Source organism: Heterocephalus glaber, unplaced genomic scaffold (assembly GCF_053883595.1).
Source record: "Heterocephalus glaber isolate CG9 unplaced genomic scaffold, H.glaber_assembly_v1.0 deba00000331, whole genome shotgun sequence".
Classification (NCBI taxonomy): Eukaryota; Metazoa; Chordata; class Mammalia; order Rodentia; family Bathyergidae; genus Heterocephalus; species Heterocephalus glaber.
In genome coordinates this window covers 18,510,542-18,532,448 of record NW_028258142.1, presented here as the reverse complement: position 1 = coordinate 18,532,448, position 21,907 = coordinate 18,510,542, and the positions used below count along the sequence as shown (strand labels likewise).

Below are 21,907 nucleotides of genomic sequence, written 5' to 3'. Positions count from 1 at the left end.
CCTTAATCTCAGGTACTTCGGAGTCTGAGGCAGGAAGATCACAAGTACGAGGCCAGACTGGGCACCTTAGTGAGACCCTGTATAAATTTTTCAGAAGGGCTGGGAGTGTAGCTCAGTGGTAGAGCACTTGCCTAGCATGTGCAAGGCCCTATGTTTGATCCTCAGTCCAGACAGAGAAAGTTGACAAATCAAGATTTTATTTAGTATGAGAATGGGGGGGGGGGTCATTTAAGATCCAAGTCCTAACAAGTTGCTTACAAAAAGAGTCATTTCTTCTTCCTGTTTTGATACTTAACTCTGTTATATGAGAATCTGTATTACACAAAAGGCAAAATAATTTTTGAAATAAAAGTTTTTCTATAAAAGAGAACACATGTAAATGCTTCCCTAACTTCAACAGTGAAAGTTATTGTTATCGCTAGTGTTTACTAGGTTGCTTGTGACCTCAAACAGTAAAAGAAAAATATAAGATTTTATGTTCACTAAAAGCTAAAATAGTATGCTAGGAAAATAAAGATACAGTAAACAATGATATAAAGGAGGCTGCAACTCACCAAGAAGCATTACAGAAATGACCCAACTGTCCCTGGTGGCAGGAAGCAACTTAGCCAGAATGCATACTTGTGCTACGGGAGAGGAGATAAACTGAGCCACTTTACCTTCTGCCCAAATTAAAATGCTATTTTTCAATCTTGTTTTGCTTGAAACAAAGCAATGAATATAGGTTAAGATCAATTTTCCTCCTGTTTCTGGATCTGAATTTGCAGCTCATTATAGGGCATGGCCTGTCTATCAACTCCCCTGTACATACACACATACATTCATACATATATATAAAACTACACAGTAACACGGTATTATTTATACAATCATCTAAATATGTTCTTTGAACATATTAGCAAATGCTATGCCTTTTAATTAAATTTGAGAAAAATACTATTTACATAGAGAATCTATGAGAAACTACAATTACCAGAGAGTTTGGTGAGGATGCTGGACCCAAGATTAATATATAAACATCCACTGTGTTCTTATATATCAGTAACAACATGTAAAAAATGTAATTTAAAAAAAAATTCCATTAGCAGGACCAATAAACTATGAGGGAGCTAAGAGCCCCCGCTAAGAGCAGATAGGACAAGCGCAACCAGTTGACAGATGATGAAGCTGAGGGACAACCTGGCACAGCAGGCACATGGTTATGGCCTCAGGGTTCAAAGTCCCACTCATTACATTACAATGTTCATGCCACTCATTCAGTCATTTATTTAACATAGGGAACTGGAACTTGGCACAACTTAGGGCAGGTGGGTGAAAGAGAAGACTACTTCTTTCTTTCTAGAGCAAACCACAGCCTGAGAAAGGGGAATGACATAATTTGATAAAATGGGAAGAAGCTGTCTGCGGGAGTCATGTGCCAGCTTTTCAATAAGTCTGTCATTTGCTCCTGGAGGGGCTGAGTGTTCACTACATCCGCTGAGGAGGAGGAAGAGGCTGAGGGAAGTGAGAAAAGTAGCTGAAGCCTCAGAGTCATTCCAGCTTCAGAGTGAATGACAGGGGTGCTGCCTTTGGGGACATCTGACCTGACAATTTGTTGGGACCTGGTCCCTTACAATTCCATGCTTTTAGCTCCTCTTAAAACTGAGGAGGTAGAGGTCCATCTCAAGACTAGTGAAATTCTAGAGTCCCTTTTCTGTCTTGCAGGATTCTTTTCCCTCTTCTTTTAAAATCTGGAGCATGAACTTCCCCATTTAACATCTGCCCATGGTTTAAGACTTTCCCTTCGATGTGTCACAGCTATGTGCTTTCACCCTGGTAAACACATAAAATGCCCAGCCATCCCGCCTCCATAAATGCTACTCCTCAGCCTCCCAGCCCACCCCTGTCCTGTGCCCTCTCTTGCAGCCCACAGACTCTTCTAGAAGGAGTCATAATGGAGAAACAAGTAATATGCTCCATCCCTTCCAAGGAGCAAACATGCTATGGGAGGTGGGAGTGGTCTAGGCTGGTAACTTCTCCCCTGAAGCATCACCATGAACACATTTTAGGCTGGAAATAAGAAAGTGTCTTCTGGCTGTAGGAACTGCCAAATAGCAGGGTGGGTAACCAAGGGAGGTTCCGGAATCTCCTTTAGAGATCTCTAAAGCTACGATACAATCTCACATGTTTGAGATGATTTTGTGCAGCCCTGACTAGAGACAGATGGATGCAGTGGTTCCTTGACCCTCCTCCAGGCCTATGATTCTGCCTCTTGCTTTCTCTAACTCACTGCCACAGGCTGCGCACCTCCTGTATATTTTCTTCTCCAGTGAAGCACACTTACTGCAGTCCGGTAGCCTTGTTTTCTCTCTATCCTTCTCCTCCTGACACCTCTGCTTGTTCTTTTTGGAAGCTGGAGAAAGGTCAGCATTGCCCAATTGCCCACACATAGTTTGGTGGCAGCATCAGACGTCCAGGACAAACAGAGAGAATGATTCCAATGCCAGCCTACCCATCCTAAATTCCAAATCTGGATGAAAACAGAAAATTAGCTGTTGCTAACAATCGTTAATGAAAATATGATCCCAGTACAGTAATTGATTTTAAATAGATTTTTAAAAGAATCCTTGGCGGCATTCACCAAGAATACAGAGTTTCAAAAGCGTTCATTCCAGGGTTAGTTTTCCCCCCTTTCTTCTGGCTTAAACCCCAAATGGCCAAGATCCCAGTCTGAATAAACAGTGTGGGTGGTGACTGTTCTGTGGGGCCCAGTAGAGGATGCAATCACTTTCTTACTCGGTTCAGCATTAAATCATGTGAAACTAGCCCAGTGATTCCTTGTAACTCTTACCCAGGCACCGAGGGCAAAGTTAACATGTATTCTTTCTCCACTTCTCAGGGGAGAGAGAAAAAATGGATTCTCCTAACCGTTGAGTGTTTAATTATGTATAAAGTTCATTGACCTCACAGGCGGCTGTCAGATGATCTTGCTAAGGCCTGTGAACGGCATCCCAGGAATGCAGTGATGTGGGCAGAAACCAAGTGAGTTCACGCCACTGAGCGCTTTAAATGGGACCAAATCAGCAGCCGTCCAGAAAGGCTCCAGTGAAAACAGAACTGTAGGATAATCAGTAATTTAATCTCACCTAAACATTTCTAGGTCTTCAAAAATGATCGTTATAAATCAAAAACTCAGGAAAGATCCCACGTGGATGGGGCCCATGATGACGGGGTAAAGTAATTCAGTTCGCTGGTTACTATTGCAGCTGGATGGAAATGTGTGTGTTTGGAATATTCTTCCCCCATTTTAAAAGTAATGCTTTCTGACTTCCCTGTTACTGATGTTAAAGAAAATGAGGAAGCAATCTCATTCATAAATACATGGTCGGGCTTCAAGGAGATAGCAGAGTCTCTGCTTATTTAGACGATTTTGATATAATACAGCCCTCACGTGTGCATGCAATAACTATCCCTACTTGCCAGTGAATGCCCTGAAATGTGTTCTCCAAACATAGCAGACTGGATTCTTCTCTTCTGGCTCAGGGAACAAGAGGGGACCAGCAGGATGAGTGACCTCTGCTAGTCTACATCTGGGGAAACTTCTGGTCTACTGGCAACCAGGGTATCAAGAAAATACGAAGAAGCATTGCTGCCAAGCTGGTATGTGCTTTTTAGTAAGAGAAGACTGGGCCCCTGGTGGACCCTGTCAGATACCTAAGTCCAGGGGTTCTTTGACTTGAGGGAAGAAAGAAATATTTAGGTGTAGTGCCTCCCAAATCACCTTACTGAGGATCCAATATTGTTTTCTTTCATTATCTTTCTCAACAAACATACTTGCTTTTATCAGTCAAAATATTTGTTGTCAGTGGGTAAAACTTCACAGTGTCATATTCTAAGGCAAAAGTATACTTCATTAGCTCTGTTACCTTTATTGTTAGGAGTATAAAGAATGAGTGGCTGGGATTTAGTCAACAATTTCGATACCCTACTAGAAATAGAATGGAAGGAATCTCACTCCTCTCATTCTTAAACTAAACTGAAACTCTAGAATCTTCAGCCACCTAGATTTTTTGAATGCACGTTGTCTGTCTCTATCCAAGTCCAGTTAATTCAAAAGATATTTGAAAAACACAAAATGGACTAGGCACTCTTGGTGACAAAAATCAAAAAGGTCATAAATGAAGAGGTAGGAATTAATTCTAACAGAAAGCTTGAGTGGGCCTTATCCATGGAATTTCCTTAGGGGTAGGAGCCTGAACCCTTATGTGCTTCAACAGGCCAGTGGGAATTGAGCAAAAGTGCAGTTCACACCTGTACACATGGCATTATCGAGAAGAAAATGATATGACTGTCATAGAGTCACAGCACTTCATGGCTGAGGCTCTGTAATTTACCTGGTTTTTATTGAGGAAAACCCCTTCAATATTTGAGGGGTTCCCCTCAACATCCTTTCTTTAAAACCTATAGCATTTATAGCATTTACTTTCCTGCAAGAACAACTATTTAAAAAGAAAAGGAATTCTATCTTTGGATCCTGAAGAAGAAAGCCTTCCTTCAAATCTTCAAACATTTTTTATAAATGTGATTATCCCCCTAGCTATAGGGGAAACATGCATCCATATAAAGAAATTTGGACAGAAAGTAATATCCTGAATCATTTCCACCTTTTGGATTCTACAATTTATAAAATTCCATGAAGGAAATGACTTATTTCTCATGAAGTTCCTACTGGGAAATCACTGTGAGCCACAGTTATGGAAGCAGTGCCTCTCTGCATATCCCATCTGTATTTATTGTCTATACCGCTGCACTCTGCCTCTTCAGATGGATGTTAATTTGTCTGTGTTAGACTATAAATTCTTCTGCCTTATAGACTGATTCATCTTTACATTTCTCCCTGTCATTAACAAAGCTGATGTCCACTAAAAGAATGAGTAAATGAATGAGGGATTAGATGTCATGAAAATGTCTACAGCAAAAGTTGGAAATTTTTTTCAGTAAGGATCAGATAGTAGATGCTTTAAGCCAGCCATGTAGTCTCAACTCTGCTGTTGTAGTAAAAAAAGCAGACATAGACATTACATATAGTCATGGCTGTGTTCCAATAAAACTTTATTTACAAAAGCAAGTGGTGAGCAAAAATTGGCCCACAGGTCATAGTTTTCTGACTGCTGGTTCATGGTGTTTATCTTAGCATAATCTCAGCATATTAAATTTTCATATGACATCTGTGTTTTTCAATAATTAGATAAAGTACAGAAAATATAAATGGTAAAGAGAAGTTTAGGAACTCCATAGAAATGAATTCACTAAAGAAAAAAATCAAAGAAAAAAATTGGAAAACACAAATGCAATTTTGCTGCTCTACCAAGCATATTTCATGGTAGCTTAATTTGTATATTGTATGCCTAAGGATCAATTTTTATCCCAAGAAATAAGGGTAGCAGTTTTGCCATTTATGTCATCATCACTGAGATAACCTGATACCATGACATCTCTGAGTTACTGGGTCTGGGTAAGGTCATGCTGAATTTGAAATTCTCTGGAAAGGGAGTGAAAGTTCATCCATCCTCCTTTCTATTAAATGATCTAGTCTCTGATTTTCCTGTTCACACCCTTCCCCAGGTCACTAATGCAGAAAATGCTTCTTTGCTTGATGACCCTCTGGAAAACAGCCATAAAGTTACACAAGAGAATCTCAAAAGCTTGGCAAACAGAGAAGTAAAGGACAACAATGAGACTGATACAAACAAGATGTCCTAGCTTGCCACCCTGGCCTCGTCCATCATTACTCTTTGTCTTACTATCAGTTTCACTTGTAGTCCTTCTGCCTCAGCCTCTCAAGTACTGGGATTACATGGGTGCACCACTACATCTAGCTCTGGTCACTTATGTGTAAAACATAATTCTTTTTAAAAAGGAGTTGGATTAGAATTGTGGTAGGCACTAAAAGGATGAAAAATCCTAAGGACAGTTGTTTGATTTAGAAAAATTCAGCTAGTCCCTTTCAAGGTATGAGTGATATGGCAAAGAACATATTAGAGAGTACCACAGCTGACATTTGAGATGAACTATGCTCAGGTAAGGAATCTTCAAACTTCATCAGCCATGCCCATATGGTGATGAAACAGTTCTACAGATTTCTTCTAAGACAGAAAAATAAAATTTGAGCCTTTTTACTTTACATAGCTTCTCCCTGGCAACAGAGCAGTTTAAAAAAATGGAGGATTTTGTGGCCTAAGAAAATGGAAATGGAAGATAGAATGAGTGAGCCAAAGCCCCGAGTTCACACCTGTAACATTCAAACTATGTGACTTCAGGCCAATGACTGGACTTTAATGAAACATGATGTCCTAATTGTTACCACAGAGCTAGGATGTATACATTATTGAAAAGAAACTAGGAAACATGATATATGGCCCTATTTAAATGCCGTGAGCCTCTCATGTGCTTGCAGTGGAGAGCGGGAAAGACTCTGTGCATCTCCTTGGGGGTCATCACATACTGTTGAAGGAACACTCCAGTACCAGACCACCCTTAGCTCCTCCCTCTGTTTACTGAACTTCCTGTCCTTCTAGACTTACCACAATCCCTTATCACCAGTGAGTCCTCGTTACAACATCCCATCCTCCTTGCCACAAAATGCAGCCATTCTCACTATTCTTCAGCCACTATCATTCCCACAAGCTTAACTTATATTAGATAAAATTCATATTAGATAAAATTTCAAGTTATTTCAAACATATGTGGCAATGGCATGTATGACTCTTACTGCAATCTCGGTTTGGGGTTAGATGTATCATGACAAAGACAAGAGTTATAAAGAGGGATCCAGGGTGAGGTCAGTGAGAGGGAGATAGAACGTTATGGTATACTGTGACATTTCCAAAGAAGTTATTTATAGTAATCCAGGACACATTCTTACATCTCATTTATTATAACTGTCAGGTGATATGAATTATGTCCCTTAAGTTTTTCCCTGAAAATGAAGCATAAATTTATTGGCATCCCATTGTGAAGACTGTAAGGGAGAAGGGTACTCTCTAGGAAGAAGGGGAAATCTGCTCATCATCCTCTTTTGCTTCTCCTCAGAGAAATCAAGACCTGACATATGTATAGGGAATATCTGAGCTCTATTCCCTTTAAATTAGCTGCTCAGGCTCTTTCTTTAGGATAATAACAAATTGCACAAAGAGAAAAAATAATTATCAAGGGACTATTATGACAAACAAAATCTAGTATTCAGATAGATGCTCAATCTCCTCTGAGGCGCCATGAGAACGTACTTATTCCTTTTTCTGGCTTCCAACTTCTTTACTACTGAAAACTTCTTTTTGAAATACAAAATATTTAAAGAGTCTATCTGGAGAATTTCAGGGGTTTCATTTGGCAAAGTATTATGAGTCCTCTGATTAGTGTGTCTAGAACAGTACAGGTGAAATGTTTTTTCAATCCACAATTCCAAAGTTAACTTCGAAAGAACACTACTTCAGCATTAAAAAATAGGACCATATTAGTTCATCAGTCCCTGGCAGCATTCTGGGCAGAACTAATAGAAAATTTCAAGGAAAAAAAGAAACTTCCAGAGCCTGCTTTGGGCCCCTTCACATTCCTTTTTTAAGCAATGCAAGATTGAGCCTAGGCCACAGATGCAGCTTTTGGATGTCAGATCCAGCAGACAGATGTTTTCCCTTAAAGCTGTTGTCTCTCCCTCAATCTGTTTATAGCGTGTTTCCATTTCAGCCTGCACCTTAAATTCTCACTGCTAACTGCACATCCTACAGGTTTCTATTTTTCCATCATTTGTTCTGTTTTCTAAAAGGAATTTCCCCACTCCTTTGGTAACCTGTTAACCCTTTATATCCTTTCCTCTCACAGTCTTTATAGAGGGATGCCAATACATTTATACTTCATTTTCAGCAATTTTTCCCTTGAAAAACTTAAGTGACCCAATCTGTGTTTATTTCTGAGCCATTTTCAAGAGATGTCCTGTAGAGATTATGAAGCCCTCAAGGTATGTGGCATCTGAAAGAAACTAAACTACTGAGGCCACATGACGAGTATTAACCTCTTAAACCAACCAGGTATCTACTGATGGGCCCTGGTGGTATAGATTACTAATTCAAACCTATGGGATTTTTTGTTTTGTTCTGGACTTGGAGATTATCTTCATGTAAAGCAGATGAAATAACTCCATTTGTACGTCAATTAAGCAGATTCCATGGTATCCAAACCAAGCTATCAGATGCACAAGATGTCTTGGATGGTGTCATCATCTTTGCTGTCTGAACTTACAAGGTTGTAAGAGGTCAGGAGTGACAGCTGCCCTGTCACCAAGTCACCAAGCTGTCCAGTGCTGAGCTATCCTCCCCTGAAACAAGTCATGTCACTGCTCAAAAGCATAAGGCTTCAGAGCCGGGGATTTAGCTCAGTGGTTCCACCACCTGCCTCACAAGCACAAGGTCCCGAGTTCGATTCCTGGTACCAAAAAAAAAAGATGAGACTTCAGATACTCCACAATGCCAAAGAGGGTTGTGCTTTGAGATGTGGTAAAATGCTTTAAGTAAATTACTATCCCCAGATGCTTCTGCTTTATCAAGGAAAGAAAAACAAATCCCTAAGAACTCCCTAAAATTCACACAAATGAGAAACATTGAGGCCAATGACCCATTTGCTGTAGAGGAATATGTGGAGCCAAACAACCCAAAACTTATTCTTCCGATACCATGATCAGCATGTGCTGACTGACTCCCCTTCATTTCTCGCTTCTCTTAAAAGAAAACAGGCTGGACTATTTCAGTAAATAACAAAAGGTCAGAGAAATGCTACTCACAATATGAGCAAAATAACTGCTCAACCTGCCAAAATGTTTCCAAAGACCTAACAGGCAGAAAAATCCAGTGGTGAAATAGTCCACAGATCTGACCAGTCAGATGGCAGTAAAATCTGCCATCAGGCTTTTGCTCATATTTTGTCAATGAAAAAATAAAAACAGACATTATGCTGTCAGTTTGAACCAGCACTGAGATACCATATCCCTCATAGAGAAAGCGATTGCCTGTGCCTCTAGTTTGCTTTTTCAGGCTCCTCTCCTTATATTTTGACTTCACAGAAAGTACAAAAGTAGTGGTTGGATGACTATGTACTCCAAAGAAATTTTTAACTGGTTTAACTCCAACCACTTGAGGTTGAGTAGTGTACATTCATTTTATCCACAGAATCTCTCTGAGGTAACAGGGTGATAATTATAAGAGCTTTAATAGAGGACAGAGAATAAACACATCTAAGACAGAAACTAAGACTGTGCCCTCAGGATACTGCCTTCCTTGATTCCACATCAATAATCTAGTGGGATACCATCTCCCCCAAGTTATCCTAGCTATTAGCCATGTAGACAATGCCACACTTGACAGCATATTGCCAGATTTGTTGCAAAGATGGGATTTTTTTTCAGTACTAGAGATTGAAACAAAGCCCTTCACACTGAGCTACATTCTCAGCCCTTTTATATTTTTTATTTTGAGACAGTGGCTAAGATGCTAAGTTGCTCAAGCTAGGCTCAAACTTGTGATCTTCCTACCTCGCCTCCTATAGTGCTGGAATTACAGGTCTGTGCCACCAGGCCTGATATAAGATGAAATCTTATTCATCTCCAGTCTCCCCAGGACTTTTAAGTGGTTGGGGTTCAGCATATTCATTGGGTTGAGCCAGTGGCATCTATGTTCTATTACATTCCTGGTTTGAAACAGTGGGGCAACGTTTTGCACAATATTTCCTATGGAATACTGATCTTGCAGAATGTTACATGTGTGCAAAAAACTAATTCCATGATGAAACAAATTTTGGAAATGCTTCATATTATTACTGTAAATCATTCCTCAGTTTCAGAATCATAACGCACAGGGGCAAATTTTTGATTCTGGAAGTCCTGAAGGTAAGAAACCTGCTCGGCCTTTCCCAGGAGGTTTTTGGACATCTTTTTCAATGAACAGTTACTACTATCCTCAGCAACTAGTGTTTTGTAGAGGACATATTGGGGAACACTGCCTTAGAATAGTTTCTAAGTCATGTATAATCATGTCTAGTCTTATCTAATGGGTCACTAAATTCAGTTGATCCTTCCTTCATGATATATCATTGTAGACAGTACTGAACAAATAACAGTCCATTGTTAGTGTCTTAGTCTTTAACTCATTGCTCCATGGTATCATAGATTCACAGGCCAGACCTCAAAGTGCTCTTAGAAACAATCATAAACTAAAAGTCAACCCCCAAATTTAACAGAGATAACCAAGGTACCCAAGGTGAAGGGACTGGCCTATGACATCACAATACTGAATGTTTGATTTACTAAGGACAAAAGTGGTTTCAAGCACCTCTTCTCTGCCTCCCATCTACTCAGTGGGCATGGATTACAGCAGTGACCCCAAGAGGGAAATGAAGTATCAACCAAATGCCTTACCATACACTTGGACATACATCTCCCTCTTCAACAACTCTAGGTCAGGTATTTTACAGACCAGAAGCTCAAGATCATACAGTAAGAAAGCAGCTGGGCCAAGATTTGAATTAAGAACACATATTCCTGGTAGTATATTTTACTCCCCATCAACAAGGAGGCACTTGATAAAGGCATGTTGAATTATACACCAAATTAAGAATTTGTGTATCTGAAGTTGGTGGCAGTGTGCTGTCACGATTGCAAAAACAAAATTCAAAAGATTCTATCATTTGTGAATGTGGGGAAGATGATGAATTTTTACTACTAGTGAAAAATGAATCAAGCTAATGAAGTAATGAAAACTAAATTACAACATCACTGAACATCACAAATAATATTTCTGCAATGTCTTGCATGATCATTTAACATTAAAGGTTATTGGCTTCTGCAGTCAAATGTTAACTCATTTTGTTTTTCATGGAATCTTACAATAGGCAGAAGGCTAGTTAATATGATGATGTTGATTGAGGTGGTGTTATGTTTTCTTTTTATACACAAGGACATGTACTATTCAAAACTGCTACAGACCTAATAGGAATGGAAATTTTTCCATGGATAACCAATTTATGAATTACAAAAGTATTATTTTTTATATTCATCTTTCCATTACCCAAACTTAAAAATTCAAACTTCTTTATTTTTCAGGTACTTTGAACACTACTAGTGGAACTGCTATTTCTGGGGAATTTCTGAAGCAAATGTGGTCCAAAAGACCATGTAAAATACTAAAAATAACAACAATGAACAGGAAATGATAGTAAAAAAAAAACTATGAGTAAACCATACATGCCATAAATTACTGGCATTGAAAGATTTATCTTGCTTTTACAATAAAGAACCTGAAACTAGGCTTATGATAGCATTATGTTTCAATATTAATGGAGAGGGAAATTTTTAATTTTAGTATTTAAAAATCAAACATGACTGTATAATCTTAAGAAAGAGAAAGTGGCTAGCACTAAGAAGGGTATTTTATGTTTGACTGTCATGACAAAATTTTTAGTAAATCTTAAGTGGTAAAATTTAGTATTAAGTTTACCAAGTAGAAAATAAAACCAAAACAAGTCACAAGGGTGACTTTATGTCTCTACCAATCTTTCTTTCCTCAAACATAAAATGCTAATCTCCCTAGTACCTCAAAAAAGACATCAACTAGCTTTCATTCACTAAGATTATTAGATAATAATTAAGTGAATATTTACAAGGAAATACAACATGTTAAATCTTGAATATTCACGTCATGGCTTATCTGACAGAAAATGTGCTTTCAAGTTAATTGAAAGCAAATTCAAAGTTAGCACCTACTGAACTTATCACTCACTTATTAACTTTGCAAACTCCCTTTCCTTATTTTCTGCCTATGTCCTCTTGTCTTAGTGGGAGAAGTCTTATTTAATATCACAGTATGTTACTTTCTCTCATATGCAAGTAGATGTGAGAGGGTCAGATTCTGCCTAGGAGAAATTCTGTATAGGTAAATGTATTAGATCTAGATCTAGAATAGAAGATAAAAGGCAGGATGTAAGAAGGAAGAAGGAACAGGCAAAATAAATCACTTCCTAGCACCTTCTGTTTCAGACCTGATTTGTTTTCAGTGAATGTACAGACAACAGACACTAACTCTATAAACAAAAACATATTTAAATGGTAACTGAAACTATTCCTAGGATGAACAGTTTGGTTTGTTTCCTCATTATGCAGCTCCCACCCACACAATACTTATTGTGTACCAGGCATCATCCTAAGCACTTGACTCACATTACCTCATTTAAAACTCACAACAACACTAGGAAGAAGACACTGTTATACTTGACACTTTGCAAATGAAAAAAAGGAGCCACTGAAGTCTTCAGGTAGAAAAGCAAAGAGCTGGAGTTTGAATCCAGGGCTTAAGTCCATACCTACATCTCACACTATCCTGAACAGTTATGAAGTTGGTTGTTTACTGTCCTGATGTGACTGGGTAAGAAACACATTCAAAGCCATTAGTAATCATTTCCAATGTAAGAATATATGACAACATTCAAGAAAGGGTTAAAATATCCTGTGACTTTACCACTACATTGCATGGACAGGGGCAGCCTAATCACTGGAGGCTTCATTCGAGAAGTTTCTGAATCCTATTTCCAACATGAGTAACCAGGGCCATATACAGTCTAAATGGAGTAAGGGAAAAATATGAGATGGACATTCAAGCCTTCTGTTACAACAATTTCATTATTTCCTTTACAACCTAGATACGAATAATTTAATCACCAAAGTTGCCTGTTTTCAGGAAAATGAGATTTTCATTTGGGATTCCCCAGTATATTAGAAAGATGATTCTCAGTAAATTGTGGGCAAGAAGGAAATAATATACATACTTGTGGCTATGAGCAGCTAACCAGGAAAAAAAAAAAAGAAAAAAAGAGGAAAGAAACTCTCTGGACTTGCACAATTCCAAAAACTGCTGAATGTTTTCTTTCTTTTCCACCCTACTAAGCACTTCTCTTATCGAGGAGGATTCATTTCCCACCTGTGTTTTTTACATTCTTAAAATACGTATAAAGTTGGTGTTTTTTTCATCTACTGTAAGCTTGTTCATGTTATTTTTTTCTTCAGTCTTAACTTTCGGAGTCATCATTCATTTGAAAAGCTCTGGCATGAGAGAAAGCTGCCTTTTATGTCCACTAAACTCCCAGCTATGGAAAATGTTTGGGAGATAAACGGATGCCTGACTGGTGCTTCTGCTGCTTTTTAACCATGACCATGTATAACAGGACTGAATAAAATGCGAGCATGCTTAGATGGAATCCTGTCTTCCTTTGATGAGGGCCCCTCTTAATTGGGGTCATGATTATCAGTGCCAGTTTTTATGGTCCAATGTTATTTAAAATTTCCAAATGTTTATGTTGTAAGTTAATATACGTATTCAAAACATGGATTACGGGAAATATACCAAGTACAGTTGTCCTGCCCCCTTTTTTTCACACCAGGTATTAGATTTCAACTAAAATGAAGATCAGATCTTCAAGTGAGTCACCACAAGGCACCATCCTGGCAGCACATGGGTAGAGTGCTCCCTGGATCTCTAAAAAAATGTCTGACGAGAACATAAAGACAGGCACGAGGTCTTCTAACAATTACATGGAATGTGGGCAGAGATGAAATGTTGAGAAGTAAGAATGCAAAGCTACAAAATATGGGTCCTGCCTGTACCTGGTTCTCCAAAAAACCATGTTATTGTAAGCTGGGTTCCTATTAAGGGCATTTGGAAGACAAAGTACAGATAAGGGGTAGGGCCTGGCAATTAACACCATCACCTCTCTTTTACCAATGGTACAGCTGAGGTACAAAAGTGCTAAGTGACCCAGGGCTAGATCAGTATAGGGAAGTACTTACCACCTTCTCAAGCACCATATATTACAACCAGAATTTCTCTGTAATATATGTTACTGGTCACCAATAAAATGGGATGGCCGGGTAGACAAGCTCAATTCAAACCATTATTTCTGTTGCATAGATTGAGTTTGGTGATGTTGCAGACCACAGCCCCCTTCCTCACCTAGGGGACCAGCCTGTGTCACAGGGCTCAAGTGCCACCTCTACCTTCATTTCTTCATTTACCAGAATCTCATGGAACACACTGCTTTATGCTTTAAATTAGAAAGCCACATCTGATTCATTCCAAATGTTCAGGTCTTCATAAACCAAAATAGTCTAGCATAACATCGCAAAAGTTGAGAATACAGACTCAGAGATGACATCTGCCATCTAGGATAGATATTTGGTTTTAAGAGCCTGGACTTCCTTTTCTCACTTTGCAATTGATGTGCTTAGTTAAAAACCTGGGCTACTCCCTTCTTAACCTTGTTCTGTCTTGGGTTTCCCCTGTGTAAAAAACGTGGGAGGACAATGTCTAACTACCTCTCAGGGACATTGTGAAGATTACCTCATTAATGTTTTAAATCACATGGTCCCAGGAAAACTCACTGTACTGTAGGGCACCATCATTACAATTGTCTATGGTTGGCTGCAGGCATACATGGCAAAATTCCTTACCTCCCCCAAAAGAAAGAAAGAAATTTTGATCTTATTTAGGGGGATTTCACAAAATGTCATATTAAAAACTTTAACATTCTAAGAACTAAATTCAATTGAACGTGGCAAGGCAATACACTAACATTTAGTAATGGTAATATCACAGTTTACAAGTTAAAAGAATCTGATTGCTCATTAATTATTTACACTTAATGGGATAAACAGAGTCAGTAGTCATATTTTGTTTTAAATCTAGTTTAGGGAAGACTATAAAAACACTGTCATCATGCATTGGTTGAATGTTTACATTTTACCAGTTAATAACTCAAGTTATAGAATGGTGGTAAAATAAGCACAGGCACACCATTTTATGGAAAAAGGAATTAACAGAGAACTAACGTGTGACTTACTCAAGGGTTACACATACAAAGGTGACAGAGATACATGTATCAAGACTCATGCCTGACACCACACATTTGTGAGATGGCTCAGCTGCCCTGCACTAGGAGTATATAATTAGGACTATACAGGTCTATTTATGGTTTGGGTTCACAAAATAGGGTGAACCAACCCAAGCAAGCCTGCCCTTGTCCTAAGCCTCTTCCATACCAGGTCCTAATGAATCAACTTAAATATCCACAGAATAAGTGGAGTAATTAATACTTACATTCCACATCTATTAAAATCAAATACACACCCACTAAACATAGTTGATCCAGGATAACCTCCTTCCAGACTGTTTTCATCACTTTGTAACAAACGGGAAAAATTGGGAAAGTAATGAGGCTTTTTTAGGAAGTTAAATTCATTCAATTTTCAAATTGTGTAACTGATTCAGGGATTATGTCATTCTTGTGTTTCATTCTTGTGTTTTTGTGTTAAATATTCTTTAATTTGCCAGTAAGAGTAAACAGCTCATTTCTTATATCCTAGTTTGGGAAAAATAAGAAGTTAGTACTTTATATTCATCTTCAAAGTTTAGAAAGAGCAGAGTTTTGAAATCTAAAAGTTTGGCTAGCACTATTTCAATCACCTGATGCTAAAATCTCATAAAGAGCAGAGACCTGTGTGGTCATTGTTTCATGGGATCAAACATTTCATAATAAGGCAGAAAGCCTCATTTCAATATGTAGTACAAGAGGATTTCAAGATGTACTAATAAATGATGTTTCCAAATTCAGAACCGGAAAAGTATGCCATCTAAAAATCAAATTAAATGTAGATTCTAAAGTACTACAAAACAGAAATTATATTGTCATTCTTCAAGTAGTATAAAGTATTTTAATTAAAAATCAGACAGCATCAAAAGGAAATATAATCCAGTATACATAGTTGTAATAATAAACAATGAAAACACTATTGGTTTTCAACCTTTAGATGGTATCTGTAGAGGCAACAGACAAGGATTGATTCTGCATCTGAATGACAAATGACAGGGACTGAACCATTCAGGTAAGCCACATAGTTCAGAGCTGGCATGGTGGCACACACTTGTAATATCGCACTCTAGGAGGCTCAGGCAGGTGAATTGTGAGTTTGAGCTCAGCCTGGGCAACTTAATGAGATGTTATCTGAAAAATGAAAAAAGGGTTTGGAATGTAGCTCAATGTGAAGGCTCTGGGTTCAATTCCCAGTAGCACGGGGTGGGGGTGGGGGGGACAGAGCCACAGAAAGAGACAGAGTTAGAGAGACAGACAGAGATAAAGAGACAGAATGAACAGGTGTATCTAAACTTGGCATTGGCTGACAGGCTGGGAGAAGGGAGGGGTAGGGGAGATGGAAAGCTAATTTTCTCATGTTTTAATGGGTAATTAAGGGATGTACTCTACGGTTAATACAGTAGGAAAAGAGGGCTCCAAGATTTTGTTTGAGATGTAAGCAATGTCCTTTAAGTAAAGAGACACACCATGGAGGGAAAATTCTTGGAGAGGAGACAGCTGAATAAGAGAAAGAAACCTCATTACCTTAAAAGGAAAACGACAGAGTCAAATGTTTATAAACTGAGAAACAGTGGTGTTATGAGCTTATTGTGTCCCCTCAAATGATATGTTCAATTCCCCAGTACCTGGGAAATGTGACTTTATTTGGAAATTGGGTCTTTACAGATGTAATTACAATGCGGTCATAGGGTGGCTCTAATCCAGTCTGTCTTCATAGAAAGAGGGAAACACACAGCTAGAGACACACAGGACAAGTCAATGAAAGCCAGGGATCAGTGCCACTCCAGAAGTTGGAAGAGGCCAGGGAGCCTTCAGAGGGTGCAGGAGTCTGCTGATGCTTAATTTTGGATCTGCAGTTTCTAGAACAGGAGACAATACATTCTTGCTGTTTTATGTCACCTAGTTATGGCACTTAGTCACAGCAACCCCAGGAGACCAAAAAAAGACTGCACCTTTATTATTTAGAGTTATGAAGATAATCACCCAAAGATATTTAAAAGAGGGTCAGAAAGTAAAAGGTATTGTCTTTAGGAAGTGAGCTTAAGCGAGGCCTTCTGTGCTACTTGTTTAACCACACATAGGTGTTATTTTGATCTTTTAAAATGTACAAATAAAATATCCATATGATATTATAAGACAAAAACTGATGGACCCTTTCCATAGCTGATGATGTACTCTATGGATTGACAGTCACCTCCTCCATCTGTCCTCCTGGTTTCACCCTCCCACCTCCCAGTTCCCTAGAAATGTCCCAGTTCCAAGGAGAATGGATCTGGGCTGGGAGGTCACCAGCCTGGTCCTTGAAGTAGGCTAATGTCTGAGCACGTGTAGACTCACATGCCTGCTGTCTCCATCTCAAACCAAACACAAATTATTTTTGGACTTTTGTGGGTTTGTATCAGTGATGATGGTGATTTTCTCTAATAACTTGGTCGATTAAGAATTGACTATAATGAACTCCAAGAATGGCAGAGAGCTCATCACTGGCTTCCTTTGTAGACTAAAAATGCAAAACAGTGTCCAGCAAAGATTTCAGTAATTCGGTTACCCATTATCAAAAAACCACACAATAGCACTTCATCACAAATGTTTGCTCATCATATTTACTGAACCCACAAAAAGAAATTCTAAGTGCTCCCCCATGGCCCGTGTTAAGGGTCTTTGCTGTGTGAGACAGGCTGTGACTCTCTTGGCTGGCAGAAGTCACATGCCCTTTGCTCACTCTAAGAAGAATGCTCACATTGACCTCAGCAGTTCTTAATGTTGTGGCAAAATGCTGGTGTCACCTCCCATGTGAACAGACCTATTGATGACTGTGGAGACCTGGTGCAAGGGCCTCGGGCCCCATCAAGGAGATCACAGGGTGGCAAGTTAGTGTCCTTACCATGGCCCATAGCATGTTAGTGTCCTCAGCGTGGCCCAGAGAAAGAAACAGCATGCAAAAGACAAACATGAGTGTAGGCAGAGCTTTGTAGAGGGTTGTTTACACACAGCTCTGTGGCAGCTGGGAAGCACCTTGCCATTTGTTGGCGCTGTTGCAGCGCCAGGTGGGTAAACCTGAATGAAATGCCTAACCGTTATCATATGGATGACACACAGGAAGCAGAACAAAGGAGTGGCATTTTATCAGCAGTAGAATTCTGATTGCAGTCATTGCCCAAGGGGAAACTGTTTGTTTTTATTTTCACCCTAGTCTTTGGTTTCCCTGGGTAATACCTTCCAGCCATCCAGGTGACTACCTTACCCTGCTTGGCTGGTTTTCAGACCACTAGACTCAGCCAGTGTTTTCCCATTCCCTGTTCCAGGGGGCAAAGTCATCCCAAAAGGAAGGCAAAACCAGATGGGAATTATGCCAACACAAAAGCAAGTTACAATTCAAGACCCTACAGTATGTATGAATCTCTGCTGAACAGAACGAATTTAAATGACTTGATTTTTACTATGTGCCCTTTAATAGAACTCTCCCTTCTGGTCCCTCATACATTAGAAATCATGGACCCATTTAATACTGACTATATTCAGTTGCACACATCTGCTTTCTAATTGTCTCAGTTACCATTCTCCACAGCTGTCCTCTCCTTTCTTGCTTTTAAAACATCACCTCTCAACATACTGTGATGAAGACCAAACCCTTAGACTCAGATGTTCCAGAAACCTGATATATTAGTTGTGCTTTGAACACGCCTGGCTACTTCTCATCTGCTGTTTTTCTTGGTAACATTATCACTGCCATAAACAAATTCTGTGTTTATAGCGAAGGTATCCATTGAATAAAACCTAACACATCTTCCACTATAAACATGAAAGATCTAAATTTTCTCATCTCATAGATATACATACATGCACAAACACAAAGCAATGTATCATCTGAAGACAAAGCCAGACTTCCTGAGCAACAACTGAAAACATGCCAATACCCTTTGGATCTCCAAGTTCTGAATTGATTATGTAAATTGTCTTGGAGATACATAATTTAAAGCTTCAAGATCTCATTTTACCAAAAGAGATTTTATTTTAGTAGCTACAAGTCTACAGAACTTTCTTACACACCAGGGCACCTATGTCAGGAGCTGCCTTATTCAGGAGCCAGGCTCATTTCGGTTCACAGGGCTGGATACTGGAATGGAACACAAATGAGCAACCAGGCCAGGACAGTTCCTTAATCTCAAGGAACGAACATAACTTCGTAAGGATTAGGCTTATAATGAATGACAGTCCTCATTGTGTAGCAAACTCAGTAGGTAAAAGGTAACTGTGGAGATGTCCAGTCATTTGATCTTAAAACTGAAAAAAGAAAAGAAATAGACAAAGTCCTCAAACCTTTTCTCATTCCCCAGGAAAAGGATGGGAGTTGATGAAGTGGGAGAAATAAGAACAATAACTGCCTAAGCAAGAGCAAACAAAATGAAGATGAAAAACAAACATGAGCTGGATCAGGAGAAAAAAGGCAAAACCAAGCAGAAATGATCTTTTGATAAGAATGGTATTACATAATACAGACCCCATAACATATAAAGCACTTTGCACTATAAATCACTTTTCCACAAAGAATTGGAAGCAGCAGAACAAACACAGAAATCAATTAAGGTCCAGAGAAGGACTCAATTCTCCCTCGAGGAGCTTCATCTTAGCCAAACACAGGCTGACTCACACAGGTACTGTCAGGGTATTTTTTATTATCACTTGAGTTTGTCTGTTCATAGACTGATTTTCCAATTTTAGTTTGCAAAGAAAGGTTAAACTGGAGGAGTAGAATATTCCTCTACTTAGAAAGTAATCTAATCCATTTCAGTGTCTACAGCTCACTGAGGATCCTGTTGGTGCACACATTTCTGAAGAGCCAAGGACCATCCACACTAAGGACCAGACATGGGTGAGACAAAATATTGCCCCTGCCTTGAAGGGGCATAGTAGCACCACCATACCAACAGCTCCCCTCCAGAAGAAAGATATGGAGAAAACCAACACATGGCCCATAGGAAGCACAAAAAAATATTCACCAAAGGAATAGGAAGCAAGAAATATATCTCTAAAACAAAGTAATAGGTCACCCGAGCCAAAGTGTTCCTTTCATTAGCCATAAGAGAGCTGGGCAGGGAAGCTTTGCCTCTTGTAGGACAACTCAACATGTTTATTTGTCAAATGAACAAGAAAAAGAGATGACTTTGAAACTTGCAAAGAAATATAAAAACATTCTTGAGGGATAAATCAGGTTTTTATTATACTACCTATACCATTTAAGGAATGTAGCAATACATTTTTTGAAAAATAAAAATGTCTCATGTCTCCACACAAAACTGGATTTTTATAATATTGGATTATGTAAAGATGAGAGCACACTCACTTATTTTCTTTGGACTAAAAGTACAAGTACTTTGTATAAGTACAAAACAAAGGAAAATAATCAGAAGGATAATTTTTGATTTGTTAACAAATCCAACAGAAGGATTTGTTAACAAATTAGTCCTTACTGACCCACCTCCTAAGAAATGCAAATGGTTGTCAAAATTTAAAAAAAAAAAAAAAAGAGGCATAGACTCATACCAGTGTCACAACTCAACAGATTTCTGACCAAATTAGGTCTCCTAGGACCTCTGGGGCAGCCCTTCTGCACTTTCTGAAAGGACGTGGATGAGTGGCTATTTTGGTTTGCTTGAGGCTGGCCAGTTCAGCTGCTCAACTCATGGTCAAGACATGGATTAGGTACCTCAGTTCTGACCAGTCAGCCATTCCACTATGACATAAGCCACTCACTACAGCCCAGAGGGACCAACAAGAAAGTCCTGGGGGCAGGCAAACACCACAACGACGTAAGTGCAGTCCAAGGCTATGGGTCAGTGGTATCTCGTCAATGAAGAAGGGAAAAGTACATCAGAATTTGACAGAAGAACAAGCACCGAACTGTTGTCCCCAAATAAAAAAGAATCAGATCAACAGGGAATATAAAAATGTTATTTAGAACTTCTGTTCTAGAATGTTTAATACAAAGGAGAGATTGTTGTGCCAGGGAACAAAGTGATCCAATATTCACAAAGCCAGAATGCTCCCACTGCACATTTTGTTTCCAAAACACTAAGGAATACAGCAAGATTTTTAGCAGGCTAAAGAAGCTACTTCTGGAAACAAGAGAGGAGATAACTGAAATTTTTCACAGAGGGGCTGAAATCCTTTCAAGAAAACTCGACGATTGTTAAGTGAACATCAGCACACTGGGGTAGCCAATCTGGATGGTGAGCTGACCCATCCCCAAATATGTGAAATAGGTAAGGGGGCCAGTCAAGAGTTTAAAGCTGCAGAACATTCCAGTAACATCCAGGGAATTAAGGAGCCTCAAGGACTGTTTAAGAATGAACCCCTTGGACCCAGAGTATCAGGCAGCCCAGTGGGATTATTGCCAAAAAGGAACAAACAGTGTTCCTTGGCTTTTCAGGTTGAAGACCTGTAGGTGCATCAGGTCATAAGGAGACATCTTTTACCAAGGTGGGAGCTGAGGGACTGCAGGTTGGCTAACAAGTGACCTCTCTCTCTTGAATCTCCACATATCCAACTACATTACAAAATGCAGAACCAAAGACTGCAACCAGAAAGAAAACTCGGCATAGCAATACATCTCTATTACTTTTAAATATTTAATTAGTTTTTATTTTTGAAAGGAAAACAGTCACATCATTGTGCCTTGTTCTCTCCCCCTTTACTGGTCTCTGGTTTTCTGGAAGGCAGTGTAATATGGCTGGAGATCCTATGCTTTGAAACCAAGTTCACCTCATCTAATTGTGGCCCCAATACACTGTGGATCAATGTCAAGTTACTGGACCTCTCTCCAACTCAACTGGAATCCAGATGCCCACGTTTAGCACCTTTGATGCCTTGTAAACTATGTAGTGTGTAATGATTTGAGTAAAATGCTCGGCACCCAGGAAGTCCTGCCATCAGGGAGCATGGGTCCGTGTTCAAGGACCATGCCTTA

The 21,907-nt window shown here is 39.2% G+C and overlaps 1 protein-coding gene and 1 long non-coding RNA gene across 2 annotated transcripts in view; one reads left to right on the top strand and one right to left on the bottom strand.

Moving 5' to 3' along the window:
* Window positions 1-21,907, bottom strand: part of Bcl2 (BCL2 apoptosis regulator) — a 178,503-nt gene that overhangs the window by 99,851 nt on the left and 56,745 nt on the right. The gene's annotated exons all lie outside the window — the stretch shown is intronic.
* Window positions 10,205-13,272, top strand: LOC147830047 (uncharacterized). Its single transcript, XR_015443222.1, has 2 exons — window positions 10,205-10,611; window positions 13,082-13,272. It is a non-coding gene; the product is annotated as an uncharacterized LOC147830047 (long non-coding RNA).